The 21,630-nt window shown below is 41.1% G+C and overlaps 1 protein-coding gene and 2 pseudogenes across 3 annotated transcripts in view; 1 reads left to right on the forward strand and 2 right to left on the reverse strand.

Moving 5' to 3' along the window:
- Positions 1-14,954, reverse strand: part of cdh11 (cadherin 11, type 2, OB-cadherin (osteoblast)) — a 171,392-nt gene extending 156,438 nt beyond the window's left edge. For all 3 annotated transcript variants that reach the window (XM_088351128.1, XM_088351126.1, XM_088351125.1), the window contains exon 1: positions 14,717-14,954. The gene's annotated coding sequence lies outside the window, so the exon portion shown is untranslated. The remainder of the gene's footprint in view (positions 1-14,716) is intronic.
- Positions 14,955-17,289: 2,335 nt separating this feature from the next.
- Positions 17,290-20,292, forward strand: LOC148353520 (uncharacterized; annotated as a pseudogene).
- A 984-nt stretch (positions 20,293-21,276) lies between these two features.
- On the reverse strand, positions 21,277-21,403 carry LOC148353521 (U2 spliceosomal RNA; annotated as a pseudogene).
- Between the last annotated feature and the right edge of the window lie 227 nt (positions 21,404-21,630).

Consider the following 21,630-nt stretch of genomic DNA (forward strand, 5'->3'; position numbering starts at 1 on the left):
GTAGATATTGCCAGATACTAAAAGTTTGGGTTGTTCTGAAATTATTACTATTTATATACTATTATTATTTAGTTGGTCTTTATCATATTTTACCATTGTATGTGTCCGTGTTTTAGGTATTTCTGATTGTTGGGTGGTGATAAAGAAAGGGATTTGATTGTCTTATTGTACACTGAATGTTTTTATACAAAACTTTGTGAGTGTAAATTTATTGTTTGAAAAGTGCCCTACAAAGCAATCATATAAGGGTGTCAGAGGAAGAACTGAACAGTAAAAAAAACAGTGAGGAAAGATTAATAGTGGGCGTTGTTGCTAACAGAAGTCAGGCGATTAAGTGCAACAAAATGAAGGGAGATTACAATGGTGTAGACATGCAGAAATGCTTCGTTCGGAACAAAACAAGCATTGCATACCCGGCTTGAGTGCAAGTTCCCTTTGTTGGCGCAACATTGCAGGGCATCGATAAAAATCTTTTATCACCTAAACGCTGAGAGACGATGAGCCGTTGCACGCTTGGACTCCGCAGTCATCAAAATCAGTTCGGTTTTGTTCCTTTCTGTTGCCACCTAATAGCAGCAAAAACACTCAAAGGTTCAGCAAATATCATAGGAAAAATATTTTTGGTTTGTGTGATTGCAGCATTAATTCTCTGGCTGAGACTCATACATTTTTAGCCAGCTGTGTATGGTGTACTTTAACATGCATCAATTATTGTACTAATATCTTTATTTTACTTTACCAACAGGTGTATCATTGTCCAGCAGATTTAAAATCTGGTATTGGTTTGGTTCGTTTTTATAACAATATAATGATTGGGGTTTTGTTAATGTCATGGTTTGGTGCCTACAATCCCTCTCATTCTCCAAAGATGGCAGCATTACCCCATTACCCAGCCCCACCCCCCACCACCCCACCACTATTGGTGTGTGAGTTTGTGTGTGTGAATGGGTAAATGTGAAGCACATTGTAAAGCACTTTGGGAAGTTTTCATTTACTTGAAAAGCGCTATATAAATGCCGATCATTTCATTTCATATCATTTTATTTCATTTCTCTCCCTTTCAGAATTTCAAGCCTCTCCTCCCAGACATCCTTCTTCAGTTCCCTCTTCTTCCCAAGATCTTCCACTCAAGCCTACATTTTAAAGGTATTGCTAAATCTCCTCTAAAAGATTTTCACCGCCTTAAGACTCCCTCTGCAGTATCCTTCCTCTGCAGTTCCGGTCCCACACTCCTTTCTCCTAACTAAATTACTTTTGTTTTTTGTTTAATAAACGCCCCGCTGTTGGGGTTTTATGCAGTTCCTTGTATTCCATCTCCTTGTTGTCCTGCATTTGGATCCCTCCGACACCTTCTAACAATAAGAATATTTGGCAAGAAGTGAGGGAATATTTGTATTGTTTGACAACTATTAAGTAGTGCACCAGACTCCAACGTGGTCCTTGTGAGCACCAGGTAGCCCCTGAGATCAACTGAGTAGCCCGCAGACCAGATCTGAAATTAGCTCGCTAGTGATGGGTTATTGTAACTTTCTAGGAGATGGGATTTCTCTAATTAGCATGAGAAATCATTACTATGATCTTTAAATACACAAGTAATTCTTACAAAATTCATTTTTAAATTAACCTCTGGTTGATATGTAAATAACTCAAGGCATATGTTTTATTGGTTGACAATGTCAACCCTGCCGACAAATAGTTTCAACATGTAAATAACATAGAAACATAATAGTAACAATACCAAGTTGTTAATTTAGAAATGCGTATCAAACTGGTAGCCCTTCGTGCTAATCGGTAACAAAAAGTTGATCTCAGCTTCGCAAGGGTTGATGACTCCTGGTGTAGTGAAAACGACTCCTACCATGTTGCCGGAAAACTGACTGTTTTGTCCGAGTTGATCATCAAAGGGTAAGTTTACCTGCCGTCGTATACAACTTTTTTTTTTTGCCTTTGCCTCATTTTCAGGCTGTGATTGTGACTTTTCCTCTTGTGTTTTTCACCACATATCTTGCAATTAATATAATATTGTCCAGATAGCTCCCCGTTAACTTGCGGGCTCCCGAAGTTTTTCAGTTTTGTATGGTCTACGTTAGCCCTGTTTGCAGTCGGTTAACTGCCCTGCCTGCCGTGTTCATTGTTTTTTTCTCATGGCTGCTTACTCCATGTTTTTGTCTGCTCGCCGTTTATTGTACCATTGCTGCACACATCTATGACACAACGCCTATATATATATATATATATATATATATATATATATATATATATATATATATATATATATATATATATATATATATATATGTTTTTTTCTTTTCTTTATTTTCTTTTATAGTACAGGTGTGGGGGACAACAGGCTATGTGTATCAATGAGCTTTTTTGAAGGTTAGCGGAAACCATCTTGATGGGTTTGGCAATGTCAAAGGGTGACTGCGAGCATGTTTTCTCACATGTGCGCTACCAAATACACACTACGCTTTGGGAAAGGTCACAGACACACATTGCACCTTGAGGAGTCCTACAAGAAGTCGTAACAAGCATGGACAAATACTTTTAGAAAAAAAGGGGTCACATAAACGAAGCAAAAGCCGCTGTAGTTAATTTAACTATCTAAGTTTTACATATGCAACATTTGCGCATAATTTTTTGTGTAAGTGTGCATGAATAGTAATGGTCCAAACATTGATATTATTGACACTGAGCGAGTACTTGGATTGGACAGGTATTATTCTCCTCGGATCAATACTGTCTTGCCATTTTAGCTAGCACAATAATGCTGTTAGTGAATGGAAGATGATACATTTCAAATTGGATCAATTGTGTTTACACTTTATTTGCACTGCTAATGTAATTTCAAAATATTGTGCGAATGATATTTTAGTGGCTGATTTTAGTCATTTTTATACTGTCAAAGAGACTGTGTGTACTATTTCTAGATTAATATGTGTCGCTTAACAGTGTAGTCCAACGGAAAATGAAAAAGCACAAAGAATAATAACAACTTTGGAGACTCAAAGGGACAAAAATTCACCATGTTGCTGCTAATTTTTTGTTTAGCCTTTTTGAGGTTTATGGGTACCCATAGCAAGAAGATGGCCGACATTAGTAAAATACAAGTATATTTCTCAACCTACGGGTCTTTAAATAATTAACATTTTTTTGTTTGCTTAATTTAAACTAATAGTTTTGTCTATTACGAATAAAGCTGCGGTCAATCATGGACAATCCATCGCATCTACTACAGAGCATTATCTCCAGACAGAAGAGCAGTTTCAGCGACAGACTGCTGTCACTGTCTTGTACTACGGACAGACTGAAGAGATCTTTTCTTCCTCATGCCATGAGGCTCTTTAACTCTACCCGACAGAGTAAAAGCCCACATTAAACCACACCACCTACATTGCATATTAACGAATTTTATTGCAATATGTATTCTGTGTAGCACTATTTAGATATTCTATATAATACGCTACAGTGGGCCTTTGCACGTCACACTGGGTATTTGTACTGTATATTGTATTATTTTTGCTTTATTATTGTATTGTTCTCAGCTCAGGGATGCTGCTGGAAATGTGAATTTCCCTTCGGGGATGAATAAAGTATCTATCTATCTATTTATCTATCTAAAGGGTTTTATTTACCAGTAAAAAGTGAAAACCTATACACACTGTCCTTTTGTTTGTGTTGCAGTCATTTAACAAATTTAAAAAAAAAAAACATTTTTCATGCCTGTAACCTTTGTGCTGTGTTTATAGTTATTATAAGCTAACTCAAGGTAGAAGGGTGTTCAATCATTTAATGATCATGAGATTTACAAGAAAAAATGTATTGGATTGAACATTAATACCCTATATTTAATAATAATAATTCAATTTATTTTGTTTCCTTAGATAAATTAATTTTCACTGACTGCACCAGGGGTTACAGTCAGTGCTGTCACAGCAGAGCATGTGACAAATGACCTATTTACAGCACCTGGTATTCCCAGGCGGTCGCCCATCCAAGTACTAACCAGGCCTGACCCTGCTTAGCTTCCTGAGATTGAGTGTTCTTGGGGGGGTATGACTGTAACCTTGGATCTGAAACATTCCCAAAATCATCCAATCCTAATGAATACGCAATAAATTAATTTGTTTGTTCACAATAAATCCCAAACTGGATTTTATTTAAAATACAATCATGGTAGGGGTGATGAATTAAAATATTTTTTTTATCTTTTAAGAGAATCTGTGTAGAAGACAGCTGTGCACGACGCACACAAAACACAAATTTTGTTAATTATCATCTGGAAAAATGAGACACAAACGACTCATTAAATCTCTCCTTGACTCGCTGCGTCGCAAATTTTTTCTTCAGCCTTCTTTTCCCGCCGTTGTCTCATTTAACTCTAACGCAAAAAGATAAAAAATTAGGCTGTAAATTATTAATTAGCATTTGAGATATCCTACCAATTTTCTCTGACCCACATCATGAAAGGATTGTTTTTTATTCCTTGCCTGAAATGCATACGAGGAGCCTCATTCTGGTACAAACGTGTTAAGCGTTATGGAAAACATTTTTTTTTTTAAGTCCCCGGAGTGGCTTTTGGCCCATTAAATATGCTTGCCATTGTAAAGCTAGCGAGCGATGGCTTCGAGTAGGCAACGTTGCAGTCTAGACGAGGCAACTTGGAAGTATGCCACCGTGGCAAATTGTTGGCTAGAGGGTGGTAATCAACCAAAGTGATCGCGCCAACAGCCGTTTAACATGAAGAGTGAAACTGCCCAAGAAAATACAGTATATTGTGTTGATATAATAGCAAAAGGTTGGACAACTCCGAAGTGAGCAGACTTTTTGCAAGTAGCACAAGGTTTTGTCTGCCACTTTCAGCTTAAAGGTAAGATCTGAAGCCCGAGCCCAAGCCCGACTCAATCCAAATTTTGGGCTGGGTCAATGCGTTGGGGGCGGGTAGAGCTTCTCTCTAGGTTTTATTTTTGATTATCCACCCGGCATTGTTTATTTTCTATTTATACAGTCTTGTTTAACGTTGCGTTACAAAAGACAGGCTTTACGTGCCGTTAATGAATTGCTGCCTCTGTGAGTCAAAATAAAAGAGAAGCTTTGATATAAGAATGTCCAACCTGTTCTAAAAGCCTGCCCAAGCCCTTTCTTTTTATTAAATCTCCTGTTACAAAAGCAGTTCCGGCCTAAAGTGTGTGCCTATCAAAGAACAGCAACATGATTGGCCAAAAGTGATTATAAAAACTCCAGTATTAAAAACAACCAACTTATCAGAATCTTATGAAAATAAACAATTGTATGTCTTGATTTAAAAAAAGAGCTTTTTACCAGACATGTGACATCTCTCATGAGACCTCAGCAAGCACCTGACTGTCACTGAAAACAAATTACTGCGGATTACATGCAAGCATGCTAGATATTGGTTTTGCAACAAAACACACACACTTGTTCTGTGATCAAGTAGTTCTCCGTATCGGGGGTGATAAATTCTCATACTAATCGGGTCGATGAGGCCATCAACGCCACGCTCTGATTATCAATGGCTGAATCGACAAAATCACACATTAATCCTGAATTTGCATGGATTCTGTCCGTGCCCTCCAATGAGTCTCAAACATCAAAAACGGCGTAATGGAAACGGGGCATGAGGGATCGGGTAGTAACGTCTTTAAACAAGGTAAAAAAACATGTGGCTCATTATCCTCAGGAGTGTTTTTATCCCCTAAAATTTAACAAAGAATTTAATTAAAAGACAATCTACAGTTGTTTTCTAAGTTTAACAACAAAAAAAACAATATTGACAAAAGACTAGTATTTCATTCTACGGCTGCTTTATCTTGAACCACGAATAAGTGTTTGTGACTAAACCGCTCCAACGATCACATACAAAAGTCAGCCACTTCCGGTCTCAAACAAGGAAATATTGTTTTTTATATAAATATATATATATATATATATATATATATATATATATATATATATATATATATATATATATATATATATATATATATATATATATATATATATATTCTGGACACGGATTGTGTTTTGCTTGTAGAAATAGAGTGCACGATAACATCTACCGCTTTTTCATGTCAAAACTTTAGCATGTACGAGGTTATATGAATACCCACTGTTTCAATTCCCAACAAAGGTGTGATTGTAAAACAAAAGCAAAAAAAAACAAACAGTTGTACTTAGTACTGGTCTTTGTATTTCACCTCTACAACTTATATTTTGACTAGGTGTAGCAGCATGTGGTTTTATGCACACTGTTCCAAGTTACCGTCAGCAATTTCCCCAAGGGCTGCCTGAAATGTGACATTCACAAAACAACCCTGCGGGAGTAGGGAGGACCGTGTACAGTTGTAACACTCGGACAATTGTAGGAGTAAACATTTGACCAATTGTAAGAGAGTTTTATCAATGACTCTGTGTGAGGTAAGATTTAAGACTTTTTTTTTTCTTGGCTTCAATCCAATAAGGTTTTTTTTTTCATGGTAGTAACAACCATATAGAAAAAATGTTAGCTTAGTGAAGGCTAATAGGTACGAGGCGGTCGTTACACATCCAAAAATGACAACTTCTGTATGGTCTGTATGGACAAATGCAAGGGAAAAACAAAGAAAAATGGGTATAAAGTTTATATTGCACCCCATGCACTGGCTTATACATTTGCCACAACAGCATGTCAGACTCTGATTAGCAACATTGTCCAAAAGGATAGATATGGCACAGGCACTTTATTCTATTCCATGCTCTTCTTATCATATAATTCTATTAAATAAAGTGATCTTCAAACAGTGGACTATTTATAGCTTATTTGTAATAATAAATCACAGTTACAATTGTCCACGACCAGCGTGACTACGGTATCCGGTACTGGATACGCTTCTAACACTATCTCTCTTAGCACTCTGATATTGATGTCTACTTGTAAAAGAACATTTAGGATACCATGTATAAAAATTTGAGAGGACTAGCCCAGAAGATTGTGAACTGTACTCGCTCTTCCCTACTGCATTCCATCTTTCTACAACTTATTGCAAGGACATACTGAACTTCTGAATCAAAACACACACACACAAAACGTACACACTTTCATTCTTTTGTTTTGTTTTGCTTTGTTCTTGCAAGGGCGGAGTCACATAATTCTGATCCAAACTACAAATACTGTGCATCTGAGCAAAGGCAGGAAGCGGGTCACCCATCAAAGATGAAGACTTCAGACATTTACGTACCCTCCTTAGGCCTTGTGATACGTGGCAGATGTTTGACTTATGTTGGTGGCGAGTTCCAAAACAACTTGTCATCGCTTCCATGTGCCGGGGAGAGGGTAGCCGGATTACTTGAAGATAATTCAGTTTTAATTGTGCTAATTGATGTCAGAAGATGCTGTGTGGTTCTTTCACGTGAGTTCTATTACAGTGGGCATGTTTTCTGGGTCCAGAAATGTCAAATATTTATTCCATTTTTCAGTGTCTTAACCCTGAAGAACCCAAGAACCTAAACCAGGCATGTCCAAAGTCTGGCCCGAGGCCAGTTACAGCCCGTGATCAAATGACTGCCTCGGTCATCAAATAATATGTGACTGCAGTATCCATCTATCATCTGCACCGCTTATCCCCACTAGGTTCAAAGGGTGTGCTATAGCCCAACCCATCTGTCGTCAGGCAGCGGGTAGGGGGCATAGAGACATGCAAGAATTCCCACCTTGGGACAATTTGGAGTCACCAATTCATGTAACATGGTGGAGGAAACCTTAGTGTCAAGAGTAGCTTTAAAACCAGTCCACCAGTACCATTTTAGCTTTTAGTTTAAAGAGGTATCAAAATTATGCTGTGTTGGAATATGTGTGTTATATGTTTGCTTGTGAGATATTGTGCTTACAAAATAGGATATTCTCTCAGCAAAAGTTTTCCACTGCACCTAGAGAGAACTAATCAGTGAATCAGTTACAGATTTGACCCGAAGACCAAGAATCTTTTCCTGAAGTATAGCGTGAAGAGAGTTAATCAGTCACATTTCAAATAACAAGTTATTGTGCAAGAACTGGTTTCAATGGAAAAATTCCACCTTCGACTAACCCCTAACCCAGGGGTCGGGAACCTTTTTGACTGAGAGAGCCATAAAAGAACAATTTTTGGAAATTTGTTTCAGTGAGAGCCATATAATATATTTTAAGACTGATTTCAATTTAATGTGAGCGTAACAAGCGTCTTAATTTATTATTTTAAATAATGTTGTTATAATACTCACCATTAATGCGACTTCTGGTGCTGCATGGATTTGCTGATGGTTTTGTAGTTTGGTTGGGACATGGTGAGTTTAAGCTTCATGCAGGCATTGAGGCATTCATCCGTTAACCATGATGGTAGGTTGAACTTGATGTATTTGAGGTGTGAAAATGACTGCTCAAATTAATACGTCGATCCAAACATTGTCAATACACCAATACTCACACGCCTCAGTGTGTGGTATGTGACTGGTAGCGCGTTCCAAGTTTTGAGGACCAACTCGTCTTCGGGTTGAAGTTTGTTCATTTCTGTCCACATGTGCTTGCTCGCATGCAATTCTTTCCAACTCTTCATTCAGTGATTTGAACTTGTTCATCCACATCTTCAATGCAAAGGCAGCATGGCGTGTGTCGAAGTGCCGCTTTACATTCAACCGTTTCATCGATACAATTTTGTCATTGCAAACTAGGCATACCACTCCACAAAGGCAAATTCTTTGGTCCATTCGTCCTGAAATGTACAATATTCATCATCTTTTTTTTCGTTTCGCCATCTTCTCTGTGGAAGGGTTAGCTTTGAGCTAATGACCAACAGCAAAGTGCCAAGGGACGCAAAAGGGGGCGTGTACCTGTGCCCCCAGCAACGGCCCAGTATTGGCCAACGTATGGTATTATCATCCAATTAAAATAATAGACAATCGCTCATGCAACCGGAACTCTGCACAAGACACGAGCAGTAGAAAATCAATGGATGGATTTTAACAAAAGATAAAAAATTTTAAACCCCAACCTCAGATTTGCGAGCCATATATTATCATCAAAAGAGCCAAATCTGGCTCGCGAGCCATAGGTTCCCGACCCCTGCCCTAACCCTTAGTGTTGAAATGACATTGTAACCAGGGCGTTCCTTTTCTGAATAAAAAGCAAGGTGAGGGAACACTGCTTTGAAGTGAGTTGGAGGAACAGTAACCAAAAGCAGTTTTCCCTTCCCTTCCCTTGCAAGTAAACCATACACAAATCTCTGTCTTTTTTATGCAGGTTTTTGTTTGATGTGTTGGGTTGAACCTGACATACTACTTCTGGGTTCCTGCGCTACTTCCAGTTCCGGGGCCCTCAAATTAAACAAAGGACTCATGATACAGGTGGTTTGAAGGTTGCATGGTGATTTTGTCTCCATCCACGTTTAAGGATTCACAAGGCAAGACATTAAGATGCTAAACGAGACCCTACTGAGGATAAACTGTGCAGATAATGGATGGATGGATAGACATTTGATGATTTGATAAAAATGTATGAAATCAGAATATTTCCAACGCCTGTGTCCCATATGAACAAATATACCACTTAAACTTGTTTCCCTCCCACAAATGCTTAAGATCACCGAGACAAATTTTGAACTTAATTTCTTTCTTAAATAATGGTTTCAAAACAAGATGAAAGCAGAGTTCTTTTTGGTAAAAATGTCACAAAATACTGCAAATGAGTCTACTGATGTATTTACCTTCGGCACAGAGGCGCTGGGCTGAGAGAAGTGCGCCGTGTACATAGATCTGTCCACCATTAGTGCTCACCAATCAAATTGATCTGTATGCTTGACTGGTGTGTCTGGCTGTTTAGGTTGTCATCAGTCTCAACAGAACCTTCATTGTTGAATGCAGTGATTTTCGATCACTGTGCCGCGACACACTAATGTGCCGTGAGAGATCGTCAGGTGTGCCGTGAGAAATTATCCAATGTCACTTTTTAAAATTAAAAATTTTACAAAACGTTTCTGAATCATTTTCTGCAAATATTATGTCATTGTCAAGTGTCTACTGTAAAAACTGGGGGTATTATAAATTATATTGTAATCAAACATACTGTTTAGTGTCATTTTATATACAATTTTGTTGTCACATTATGTTCTACCCATTTTGTAACAATGATAATAAAGGTAATAATTTTTCCTCAAAGCCATATATACTCATGAAAATAGCCATATATGGCTCACGAGCCGTAGGTTCCGGCCCCTTGCCATATAGCTACAGAAAAAAATAATCCGTAGGCATCTAAAAATGAGGCAAAATAGCAAAAATTGGCTGGTACTGGCTTTCCCATTAGGGAGAAACCTCCGGCATTAAATTAGTTAAAAGAGGTAAATAAAAAAGAATTCAATAGATGATGAGCACAATTGAACAAATCTAAATAACATTTCTAATACATTGCATTTTTAATATGTTTTTAAATGGTAAAGACATCTTCAATTTTCAAATTCAATGTCACTGTTGTTGCTTTGTGGTGGAAAGTCCACCAAGAAGGAGTACATTTACGACAGCGAGCTGTGAAATGGCGCAAAACAAAACCTGGCAAAGACAAAATGGATGCCATTTCCCCCTCATGCCACCATCAAACCCCCCAACCCCATTCCAAGTCAGTCTGGAAGGTAACAGAAGCCATTTTAAGGTCGGCATACTTATTCAGATGGACTGAACTTGTGAGAGATTGAGTCGTCCTTCCCAGGGGAGAGAGCAACTGGTGCTCCATCCCCTGAGAGTAACCCTCAGGGAAAGATGAGGAGAGGAAAGAGGTTGGGGTGAAAAGAAAAAAAGAGAAAATGGCATCCACCACCTGCCTGTGCAGAGGCGAAGCCCAACAGCTCCCTCTCTTGCTCCTCTAGGAATGGCACCTCCTTTTTCATTCATCTTCTTCTGCTTCTTCTTAGCAGCTGGCGCTTGATGAAATATAAATACCACTATTACAGTGGTCGTAAATTATACCCCACTCCGCCTCTTCCTTTACCCAAACTCCCAGAGAACCTTGTGAGCTTCGATAGCACTCTTTCACCTCGTTCCAGACGTGTGGGAGAACTTTCAAAAGATTCCAAAGACTCCCTTGCCAAAGACCTCTGAGAGCATTAGGAGCTTCTCTAATTACTGGAATAACGAACACATTAATGAGTTACAGCAACACTGAATGAGTGTTGGACTGCATCTGTGAAACCACCCTGACGTTTTTTAAAGCTTATCTCCAATGAACTGTGGCAAACAATTTTCTGACTCACCTCTGTAGACAATCGGCAAATAATTCAGTATTACCAACCGTCTTTGTGGAACCAACCAGGTGTTTCTCAAAGCTTAACTCACAAGAACTGAGGCTGTTAGGGTCTGACATACCTCCTACCACTAGGGGGCCCAACCGGGGTTTGAACTGGGAACATGTATGTCCAATTATCACACACCTGTGGCAAATTATCCCGGACTTTTTAAAAGGACATTTTTGATCAGCAAACTCTGGTGGGTCATTTTGAGGCCTTCACTTTTACTTCCACCACCACGCCAGGTCTGTTTTTGGTTTCTTTTTTTTACATTTGGTTACTTTACTCCTTGCATTTGTCATTTCAAGTTTTGGTTTTGATTTTCGGTTTCCAATTGAAATGGTTGGGTTCGTCCATTAAGTTTTTGATTAATTGTGCATGTACATGCATCCAAATGCACTTGGGCCAACCGCACATTAACACATCTGAGATACGTTTTATTTTTCGTTAGTGCCGTAAAGAACAAAAATAATTTTGCATTTACTCACATCCCAATGGTCACCCACAGTTTGCGGCATCTCAGATATGTTTTTTTTTGTTTTTTTTTGTGCCGTAAAGAACTCAAATGATCAGATCGTTTGAGCACTTTACTACTCATGTGCAGTTACCTTATCCTGGATATATTATTTTCCTTGTTGGAGTTGCTAAGAACTTTTGGGGGAGTTTTCTGAGTTTATTTTCTACACGTCTGCACTCTCACTCCTATCTGCAGTCTGTCTATGCTGAGTTTGTAATGCTTTTGCTTCAGTATCCGCCCTGGTCGCTTATCAAATCAGAAGGCGCAATGTGGATAGCGACCAAGACAGAAAACAGGACAGAGACAGCAACGCTCGGCTGCATCTGAGCCTGAATAATCGGCTCATTGAATAAATAAAAATGCTGATACAGATATACAATTCCCAAATATCAGTGTAGATAAGCCCGCCCAATAATCAGTCAACCTCTAGTACAGAGACAAATGATAGACGCCCTATTCCGGCTAAATCGCTAAAAAAACCTTGTGTATTGGTAGATTATTCCAGGTCATTTCCATTTTATTTTGTCTCCAGAGTGAAAAAGTTTAAGTGTAAAAGTGTAAGTCAATGCTTCTGGACGAGCACAACTTGCAAACACATGGTACGCAGCAATTAAGCACATGTTTGGTGAAAACAACGAAGCAAGGAAGATACTCTTTTGATGTCAATAGTTAAATTCGGAGAAAACTGTCCATAAATGTGAATACGTCGCCCCAGCTTCACACTTGCAAACGGATCACTCGCAAAGGCAGTGTATATGATAATCTTCGTTTGTCACTCGGCATTTAAACATTTTGGATCGCTACAAAAATCTGAACCCTGATTCCAGTTGGTCTATTCTGGGGTTCAGCAAGATGCAGTTTCAGAGCTGCATGTGTCTTTTAGGCGCTGTCATGTTGGCTCCTTTGAGTTTTTTTAAAAATCCTTAAACGAAAAAGAAGGAGGGAAATATATATATTTAAATGTGATTTCTGTAAGAGGACAAACTCAAATCAAACATTTGCAACATTTTTCAAGGCTGTATTAATGTTGGGAATAAATATTCAATGAGTAACTTTTATGAATGGATCCCATTACATATTTTGATTGTTTTAAATAAATTATGCTATTATTTTTGACGTAGTTTTTTGTTGGTTGTTTTTTTTAGTCTCTTATGGCTCTTTTTCGGTTGCTGACCCCTGGACTATTCCCTGCGTTTTAATTATTTATTCATCAAGAAGAATGCATCCTTAAACAGGAGATAGAGCGCCCGTCTTGGGACAACAATCGCAGGTTGGAATCCCCGCCACTCCGTGTTTCATGTCGAAGTGTCCTTGGGTAAGACACTGAACCCCTAATGCCCCAAATAAGCAGGTTGGCGCCTTGCATGGCTGCACGGCCGCTATTGGTGTGTGAGTGTGTGTGAATGGGTAAATGTGAAGCGCTTTGGGAAGTCTTCATTGACTTGAAAAGCGCTATATAAATGCAGATCATTTCATTTCTTTCAGAAGCTATCCTTTGGATTTTTATAATAATTCTTTATATCAGGCAAACACATTTAAAGCAGGGACTAAAACTCTCGTTCTGGGGGGCAATTGCGGCCCGTGAGATGGCAGTCTGAGGCCATCGCCTAAATATAATGGTTTTAGAGTAGTGCAGGAAAAAACCCTCCTCGTGGTAAAAAATAATTATTTTGAAAAATATATTGATTTGTTTTTTAAGTAAAATACATGGACATTATGAATGTGCATTTTCTTTTTTAAATACTCGTAGGTCGAGAAATATGCTTTCATTTTCCATAACATGAGCTAATTGACTGCCATCCTGCTCCCCTTTAAAACCAATCCATTTATTATTTTATTTCCTATTTTCCCTTTTTTCCCTTGCTTTTTCATTTTTATTTTCATTCCTTTTTTTCTTGCTATCATTAACATTGAGAAGCAAATTGTGCTTTTTGGTCACTTAGTCTAGTTTGTGTTTTTCCTTGTGCTTAGTAGCGCTTGTTTTGGTTGCGCTAAACACTGCAGCAACATCTTGTGGTGAAATAATAAACAACTTCCATTTCATGTAAGTGCAGCCCACGCAAGTTATTGATTTCCTTTATGATGATTGATTGATTTTCATAATAACTCTTAATGTGAATTTCCCTACGAGGATGAATAAAGTATCTATCTATCTATCTATCTATCCATCTAATGTGTTTATCATTACTTATTCTGCGTGGCAAATTTTTTGAAACATATATACAACAGTCAGACGTTTTGTTGTGGAAAACTCAACAAGCCTAACCGAAACCCTGACTCCGACGGCCCCCAAGTAAATTGAGTTTGAGACCCCTGCTATGACGAAAACTTTTTCAAAGAGAAGCAATGCATGGCAACTGTTATGGAACTTTCACAGCCGGAGAGCGGCTGCTGATCGTCAGCCATAGAAAACCAAGCCACGTCAACATCACAAGAGATACAACCGCAGAGCCAGAAAAAAGGGAAGGAGAAAAATGTAACCACATTGTAAAACAAGTACGGTAATTACACACAGCCTTTACTTTTTATATCAAGGTAAAGGAAAACCTAACCGCTTTGGTCCACAATGAAAGTATTGTTAGAAAGAAACACAGAACTGCAAAAATCATTCAAACAACTTGCATATTGTGGACTCTACGACAGAGGTAAAATATAAGATAAGCATATGTAGTTCTTAATAAAAATACTAATCAATTAGGCATACAAGTAATAAAATTCACGCACTAAGTAATGCGCTCCACGTCTCCCCTAAAACGAGTGCGTCAAAACGGTACGTGAGCAAATGCAAACCAACTAACCAGTTCTTTACCACAATGTACAAACAAACTAGCATTTTATGAGCATTTTACGGAAAAAAGCAAGAGTGATAAGTGCAATTTTGCGTTTCTCTTACCTCTAAGAGTACGCAAGGGTCCCAAGCAAGAAAAAAAAAACCCCTACGGTGATATAAAAGATCCGCAGCTTGGTGATCCAGTCCAGTTCGAAAATGATCCCTTCTCCCGTTTTCCCCCCAGAATAATTGGTAAGGAAAACGAATGTGGGGCTTTCGGATGATCTCACTGAGAGAGTGGGTTGGATATGAAGTGCAACTGGAGCATCCTTAGCGCTCTCCTCCGTTTCTTGCAATGTGCGTAACCGCTTTGAGTCTTTCCGTCCTCCCTCCGCTTTACTCGGGCGAGATTTGAGAACGAAAGGGAGGGAATGAGGGAGGGACGGAAAGTGAGAGGGGTGTGGGAATGCGCAGAAAAACACACTTGCGCTCTTATGTCCGTGTCATTTTAACCCAAGTGTTCTCTTTCGTGAAATCTACAAATAGTATTCACTTTAATGCTATTTTAAAATGTTTTATTTACATTCTTTCTTCAACGTGAAGTTTTTTGGGACGCAACAGTTGCTGCTCTCTCTCGATTGGGAGAGCGCACCTGGCCAATCGTAGCTAAGTGGGCGGGGCACCAGCGGCAGTCCCTGCTTCTAAGGCAGGTGATAGGATGACGGTTTCAAATGTCTCTAGGCAGTGGAAACAGATGCATAGGACAGACAACGTTGCTAATTGAGCCAAAATACTTTAAAAAGACCACTAACGGTTGCCTCGTCTAAGTTTAGACCAGAGGCCAGGAAACTTTTTAACCCAAAGAGCAATAAAAGCAAAAATATCTTAATTTATTTTTCTTTTTTTGGAGAAAGCGGGCCGCGAAATATATTTTAAGACAAAATTTAAAAAAAAAAAACGCTTTTCTTTAGCACATTTTATTTACCCGTTTGAATTTTTATTATTTGAATAAATCAATGAAATAATAATAATGGCAGAGCCTGTGTCCCATTTTATATAAATATAACACTTAAAATTCATCCCATTTTCAAGACAGTCTCGTCTTTGACTTCCTGAGCTCTGAGGTCATGTGAAGCACATCAGCACCCTAACAAACTATTGGTTTACATGGTAACTAGTCAAAACATTTTTGAGTGTTTAAGTTATGTTTTGGTAGTTTTTGTGGAGAATGGCTACGCTATGTGTCACAGATGGGTGCAGCAATTTTACAACAAATGGCGACAGGCCAAAACAGTGAGAACTGGCAAAAATAACAAAGAGAGCTAACATTAGCTAATTCAGCCAGGACACGGCAGGCTAGCCGGCTGCCATGGAGGACGAACAGGGACCGATCAGTGGATACAAACTGGAGGCTGGCAGACTAAATACATGCAGTAAGCAGCCAGAATAACCGCGAACCAACAACAAAACATTACCAAGGCGACAAGCACGAACCCAGGCGGCTGTAAAAACAATGAGCATGACTCACTGACTGCTAACGCTCCTAGCCTAGATTAAACAAAACTGGAAACTTTCGGGAGCCTGCACGCTGACAGGTTGCTATCCGGACAATTTTATACTAATTTCAAAACAAGTGTCAAAAATAAAAGAAAAAATGTTACAATGATAAACCAAGAAAGGGCTGATTAGCAGCAGTAGCACAGTATATGAAACAAATATGATGTACATAGTGAGGCAAAGTCAGATTTAAAATTATATCAACCTGTATCTTATTCATATTTCGATTGTCTGGGCAAGAAAGCCAATTATAAAGTGTTTTTTTTTTGTCTTACCTTAAATGAACTCTATGCACTGCTCTTTCTGAACAAAGTAAGAGTTAGTTGGGTTGGGTGATGCAAGGGGATCCTTTTTGATGCATGATTTTTGCATGTTCAGCTCTTCTACATCAGCCCAAAACCCAGCCTCACTGTGTGGAGTTTGTAAGTTCTCCCCATGCCTTAGTGGGTTTTCTCCAGTCACTCCGGTTTCCTCTCACTTAACAAAAAACATGCATAGCAGGTTGATTGGTAATTCAGAATAGTCCTTAAGCCCAGCGCACAATTGGCATCAACCACATGTGGAAATTGGCATGGACACCTTTGGCTGCAGAACGCCAATGGCGCCGAGCCCCCACAGACCTGAAGCTGTTTTCAACTGCACAATTTTAGTTTTACTCCAAGTTGTTTACGTCAAGTGTTTTTAGATCATGTGACCATTCTCGATGGCGGAGACAAGTGCAGAAGTCCCTCGCTACTTAACGCTTCGGTTATTGCTGGTTTACTCCTTTGTGGATTTTGAATTCATTTTGCCTTTGTTGCATTTGACATTATTGTAGCAGTCAACAGGGGCAAACACCATCAAGCCACAAGAAAGGCAGTCAATTTCATCAAGGCAGGGGAGAAACCCCGGGCTTGTGCACAAACAACGGACAGACGACGATTATGACATGTATCTGCGGCAAAATATGCAAAAACAACCAAGGCCTAAAAATCCATCAGGCCAGGATGAAATGTTTGGAGCGGGAGAGCGAGGTACAACGCACAGGTCCTGGACCTGGTAAGACGCAGGAGGAGCCCGGACAGGAGGCAACCCACAGATCCCAGTCCCTCCACATGCCAAAGTCTCCCAACCCCAGCAGAGTAGTTCCACGGAAGCGGATTAAATGGCCTTCAGCGAACAAAGAGAGCGTGTGGCGGCAGTTTGATGAGGACATGTCCACAATCATCCAAGCCACAGCCAAAGGAGACGTTGACAGCAGACTCCAAGATATGACCACCATAATCGGCAGCTATGGCTCAGGAGAGATTCGGCTGGACTGAAGAGGGCAACACCAAGAGCACCCCCTACACCATGAACCGCAGAGCCACAAAGATCATCAACTGAGCCTGGTGCTCCGAACCCTCAAGAAACAGTTCAAGAGAGCCGCTGAGGAGGAGAAGCAACCGCTGGGAGAACTGCGTAACATCCTGCGGAAGAAGCTGACAATTCTACGCAGAGAAGAGGGGCACAGGAGACGAGGAAGGGAAAGGGCAAGAAAGCGGGCGGCCTTCATTGCCAGTTCCTTCCGTTTTGCTAAGCGGTTGCTTGGGGACAAGCGAAGTGGCCGGCTCGAGTGCTCAAGAGAGGAGTTGAACTGCTTCTTCAAGAACACACTGACCGACCCAATGAGGGAAGAAGAGCTAAGTTCCAACAAAGCTCTCATCACCCCAGCCCCACCTACAGAAAACTTCAAGGTGACGGAGCCGACCCTGAAAGAGGTTGAAGAGGTCATCAAGGCAGCCAGGTCAGTATCTGCACCGGGCCCCAGTGGTGTACCCTACCTTGTCTACAAGTGTTGCCCATTGCTTCCCCGGCGCCTGTGGAAGACTTTGAAAGTTATCTGTCGTAGAGGGAGAGTGGCCAACCAGTGGAGGTGTGCTGAGGGAGTTTGGATTCCCAAAGAGGAGGACTCGAAAAATATCAACCAGTTTTGGACAATCTCACTATTGAGTGTGGAAGGGAAGGGGTTCTTTAGCATCGTCTCCCGAAGACTGACAGAGTTCCTCCTCAAGCACAACTACATCGACACTTCCGTCCAGAAGGGTGGGATTCCTGGAGCTCCTGGCTGCCTGTAGCACACTGGGGTAGTCACACAACTTATCAGAGAAGCCCACGAGAACAAAGGAGACCTTGCTGTGTTGTGGTTGGACCTGACTAACGCCCACGGGTCCATTCCACACAAACTAGTTGAGCTTGCACTACAACTCCACCACGTTCCTAACAAGATCCAGCACCTGATCTTGGATTATTATGACAAGTTCAGTCTTAGGGTCACTTCTGGGTCAGTAACATCAGACTGGCATCAACTTGGGAAAGGCATAATAACGGGTTGTACCATATCCGTTATCCTTTTTGCTTTGGCAATTAACATGGTAGTCAAAGCTGCAGAACTGGAATGCAGAGGGCCAATCTCCAGATCAGGTGTTCGCCAGCCTCCCATAAGAGCATATATGGATGACCTTACCATCACCACAACATCTGTCCCTGGGAGTAGATGGGTCCTGCAGGGTTTGGAGAGACTCATAACATGGGCGAGGATGAGCTTCAAGCCCTCAAAGTCAAGATCCATGGTTCTGAAGAGAGGGAAGGTGGTGGATAAGTTCAGGTTTTTGGTCTCTGGAACTGAGATCCCAACTATTTCACAACAACCAGTTAAGAGCCTGGGGAAACTCTTTGACTTAACTTTGAAAGACTCTGCTGCCATCCAAGAGTCTGTTAAACAACTGGCAATGTGGCTCACCAAGGTGGACAAGTCCGGCCTGCCTGGTAGATTTAAAGCCTGGATCTACCAGCACTATATTCTTCCCAGAGTCTTGTGGCCTTTCTTGGTCTATGCAATACCGGTATCAACTGTGGAGATCCTCGAAAGGAAGATCAGTAGCTTTCCCCGGAAGTGGCTGGGGCTTCCCCGCAGCCTTACCAGCGCTGCTTTGTACGGGACAAGCAATACCGTCCAGCTACCCTTCAGCGGGCTCACTGAGGAGTTCAAGGTGGCAAGTACTAGAGAGGCTCTTCAGTACAGGGATTCCAAGGACAGCAAGGTGTCATTAGCTGGGGTTGAAGTGAGAACCAGAAGGAAGTGGAGAGCTCAGAAGGAGGTGGAGGTGGCAGAGTCATGGTTGAGGCAAAAGACTGGTTGGGGTCCTGGCATTTGGGAGAGCAGGTCTGGGCTTCTTTCCAAAGACCAAAGTGAGTCAAGCCCAAGGGAAGGAGAGACACCATCTTCTCTAGGAAGAGGTCCGAGCAGGTGTGGAGGAAGAGCGGGTGAGCAGGGCAGACGGACTCCGGAAGCAAGGAGCATGGACAAGGTGGGAGAACACATTACAGCGCAAAGTGACCTGGTCGAACATCATGCAAGCAGACTTCCACCGTGTCTGGTTCCTTGTGCAGGCAGTTTACGATGTCCTACCATGCCCAGCGAACCTTCATGTGTGGGGAAAGAGCGAAACACCCTCCTGCCCCCTTTGCTCTGAAAGAGGCTCCTTGGAACACCTCCTCAGCAGCTGCCCAAAGGCCCTGGCTGATGGTCACTATTGCTGGCGCCATGACCAGGTTCTGAAAGCAGTTGCTGAGTGCATTGCCCTAGCAGTCAACAGGGGCAAACACCATCAAGCCACAAGCAAGGCAGTCAATTTCATCAAGGCAGGGGAGAAACCCCGGGCTTGTGCACAAACAACATCCGGACTCCTCCACATTGCCTCTGATTGGCAGTTGCATGTCGACCTTGGGAAACAACTAAGGTTCCCCCAGCATATATCAGCAACATCGCTCCGACCGGACATGATAATTACCTCAGAGACTTCGAAACACCTGATCATGCTGGAGCTCACAGTCCCATGGGAAGAGCGCTTTGAGGAAGCCAATGAAAGGAAATGCGCAAAGTACCAGGAGCTGGTGGAGGAGTGCATGGGCAGAAAGTTTTCTTTGAGCCAATAGAGGTTGGCTGTAGGGGTTTTGCTGGACGATCCTACTGCAAAGTCCTAGGACGGTTGGGTGTGACAGGGGCAGCCAAGAAGAAAGCCATTAAATCCGCTAGTGAAGCTGCAGAAAAGGCCACCAGGTGGCTTTGGCTCAAAAGGGCAGATTCGTGGACTGCTACTGGGATGCAAGTTGAGGCCTGATCAACCTTGACTGGGTCACCTGGGCGAGAGTGTCTGATGTTGCGAGACCCGAAACACTCAATGAACTCAGGATACATCACTGACGATGCGTCCCAGTTGCATCCAGGAGATGTTTCTTTCAAGTATCGTACATTGTGTTCTGTTAGAAAGCACACGGTGGGGACATATTAGGTACGGCGCTCTGTGATGGGTGGCTGTTGTAAGGTAAGCTACTTTTAGTTGTGTATTTCTCAGATTCCTATGCTATGAAATTAACTTGTTTAACCTGTTTTTCTATTTTCAATATACACGTAATCATCACACACACACACACACACACATAGTCACGTTTCAAAGATCCATGTTTTCAGTCTAGTTCCACTGTTTGTAATACGTTTTCAATGTTTTTCTATTGTGTGTAATGTAATACGTATGCGCGACTCCATTGTAGTCACTGCGTGACCTTCCAATAAATACGTTTGCTGAACCGGATGTACCGTAAATTCTGGACTATAAGCCGCTACTTTTTTCCCAAACGTTTAACCCTGCGGCTTCTTCGGTGATGCGGCCAATTTATGTAATTTTTCTAACAGCCGCCAGCGGCGCTCGAGTTCAAGGCACATGACGCAGCTTACAAGCTAAACGCAATCGAACAGTCCGATAAAGAAGGAAACAGAGCTACTGCACGCAAACTTTACCTTGCGAGCGTGTTGCTAGCGTGTTTTTGAATAAGGGAGCGTTGGACGACGTTTTATATGACAAAGTTTCTTTCCCATACTAAAGGAGGGCAACTTTAATGACGACAGTTATAGGGAGGAAGATGAGAACGTTTTACCGTGAGGGGGGGGGATTTTGTAGAGGTTTATTGTTCTATATTCTTTATCAATATTCCATTATCCGTTATCGGTCAAATCATAATACACTACAAAGCCAAGAGGCCGAGACACTTGCTCCCAGCCAAGAGGCTGAGTCAAGGTCCTAGCCACAGGGCCAAGCAGCGATCAGTGCGAATGCACCGTTCCCGGAGGTACTGCGATACCGGGCTCATGCGTGGAGTGGACAGAGCAAGCTCTTATTCCATCTCCCAATTGCAAAAATCAACTGAAGTACTCAGTTCAACAACCGAACATAAAGTACACAGTTCAAAGACCACAGCTGCAGTCCAAAACAGACTGAATATGAAGTACAGAGTTCAAAAACAACAGCGGTGATTTCTATATGTACGGTAATTTTTTTTTAACAGACACTTTAACTGTACTGCGAGCGTCTTGTTAGTAGCGTTTTGCTACCCTTCACAGGCACGGTTTGGGATGAAAGTTATAATATTATTATTAAAGCTTTGAAAACTCTCTCAGTGTA

Source organism: Urocampus carinirostris, chromosome 13 (genome assembly GCF_059441175.1).
Source record: "Urocampus carinirostris isolate Australia breed hairy pipefish chromosome 13, RoL_Ucar_1.0, whole genome shotgun sequence".
Lineage (NCBI taxonomy): Eukaryota > Metazoa > Chordata > Actinopteri > Syngnathiformes > Syngnathidae > Urocampus > Urocampus carinirostris.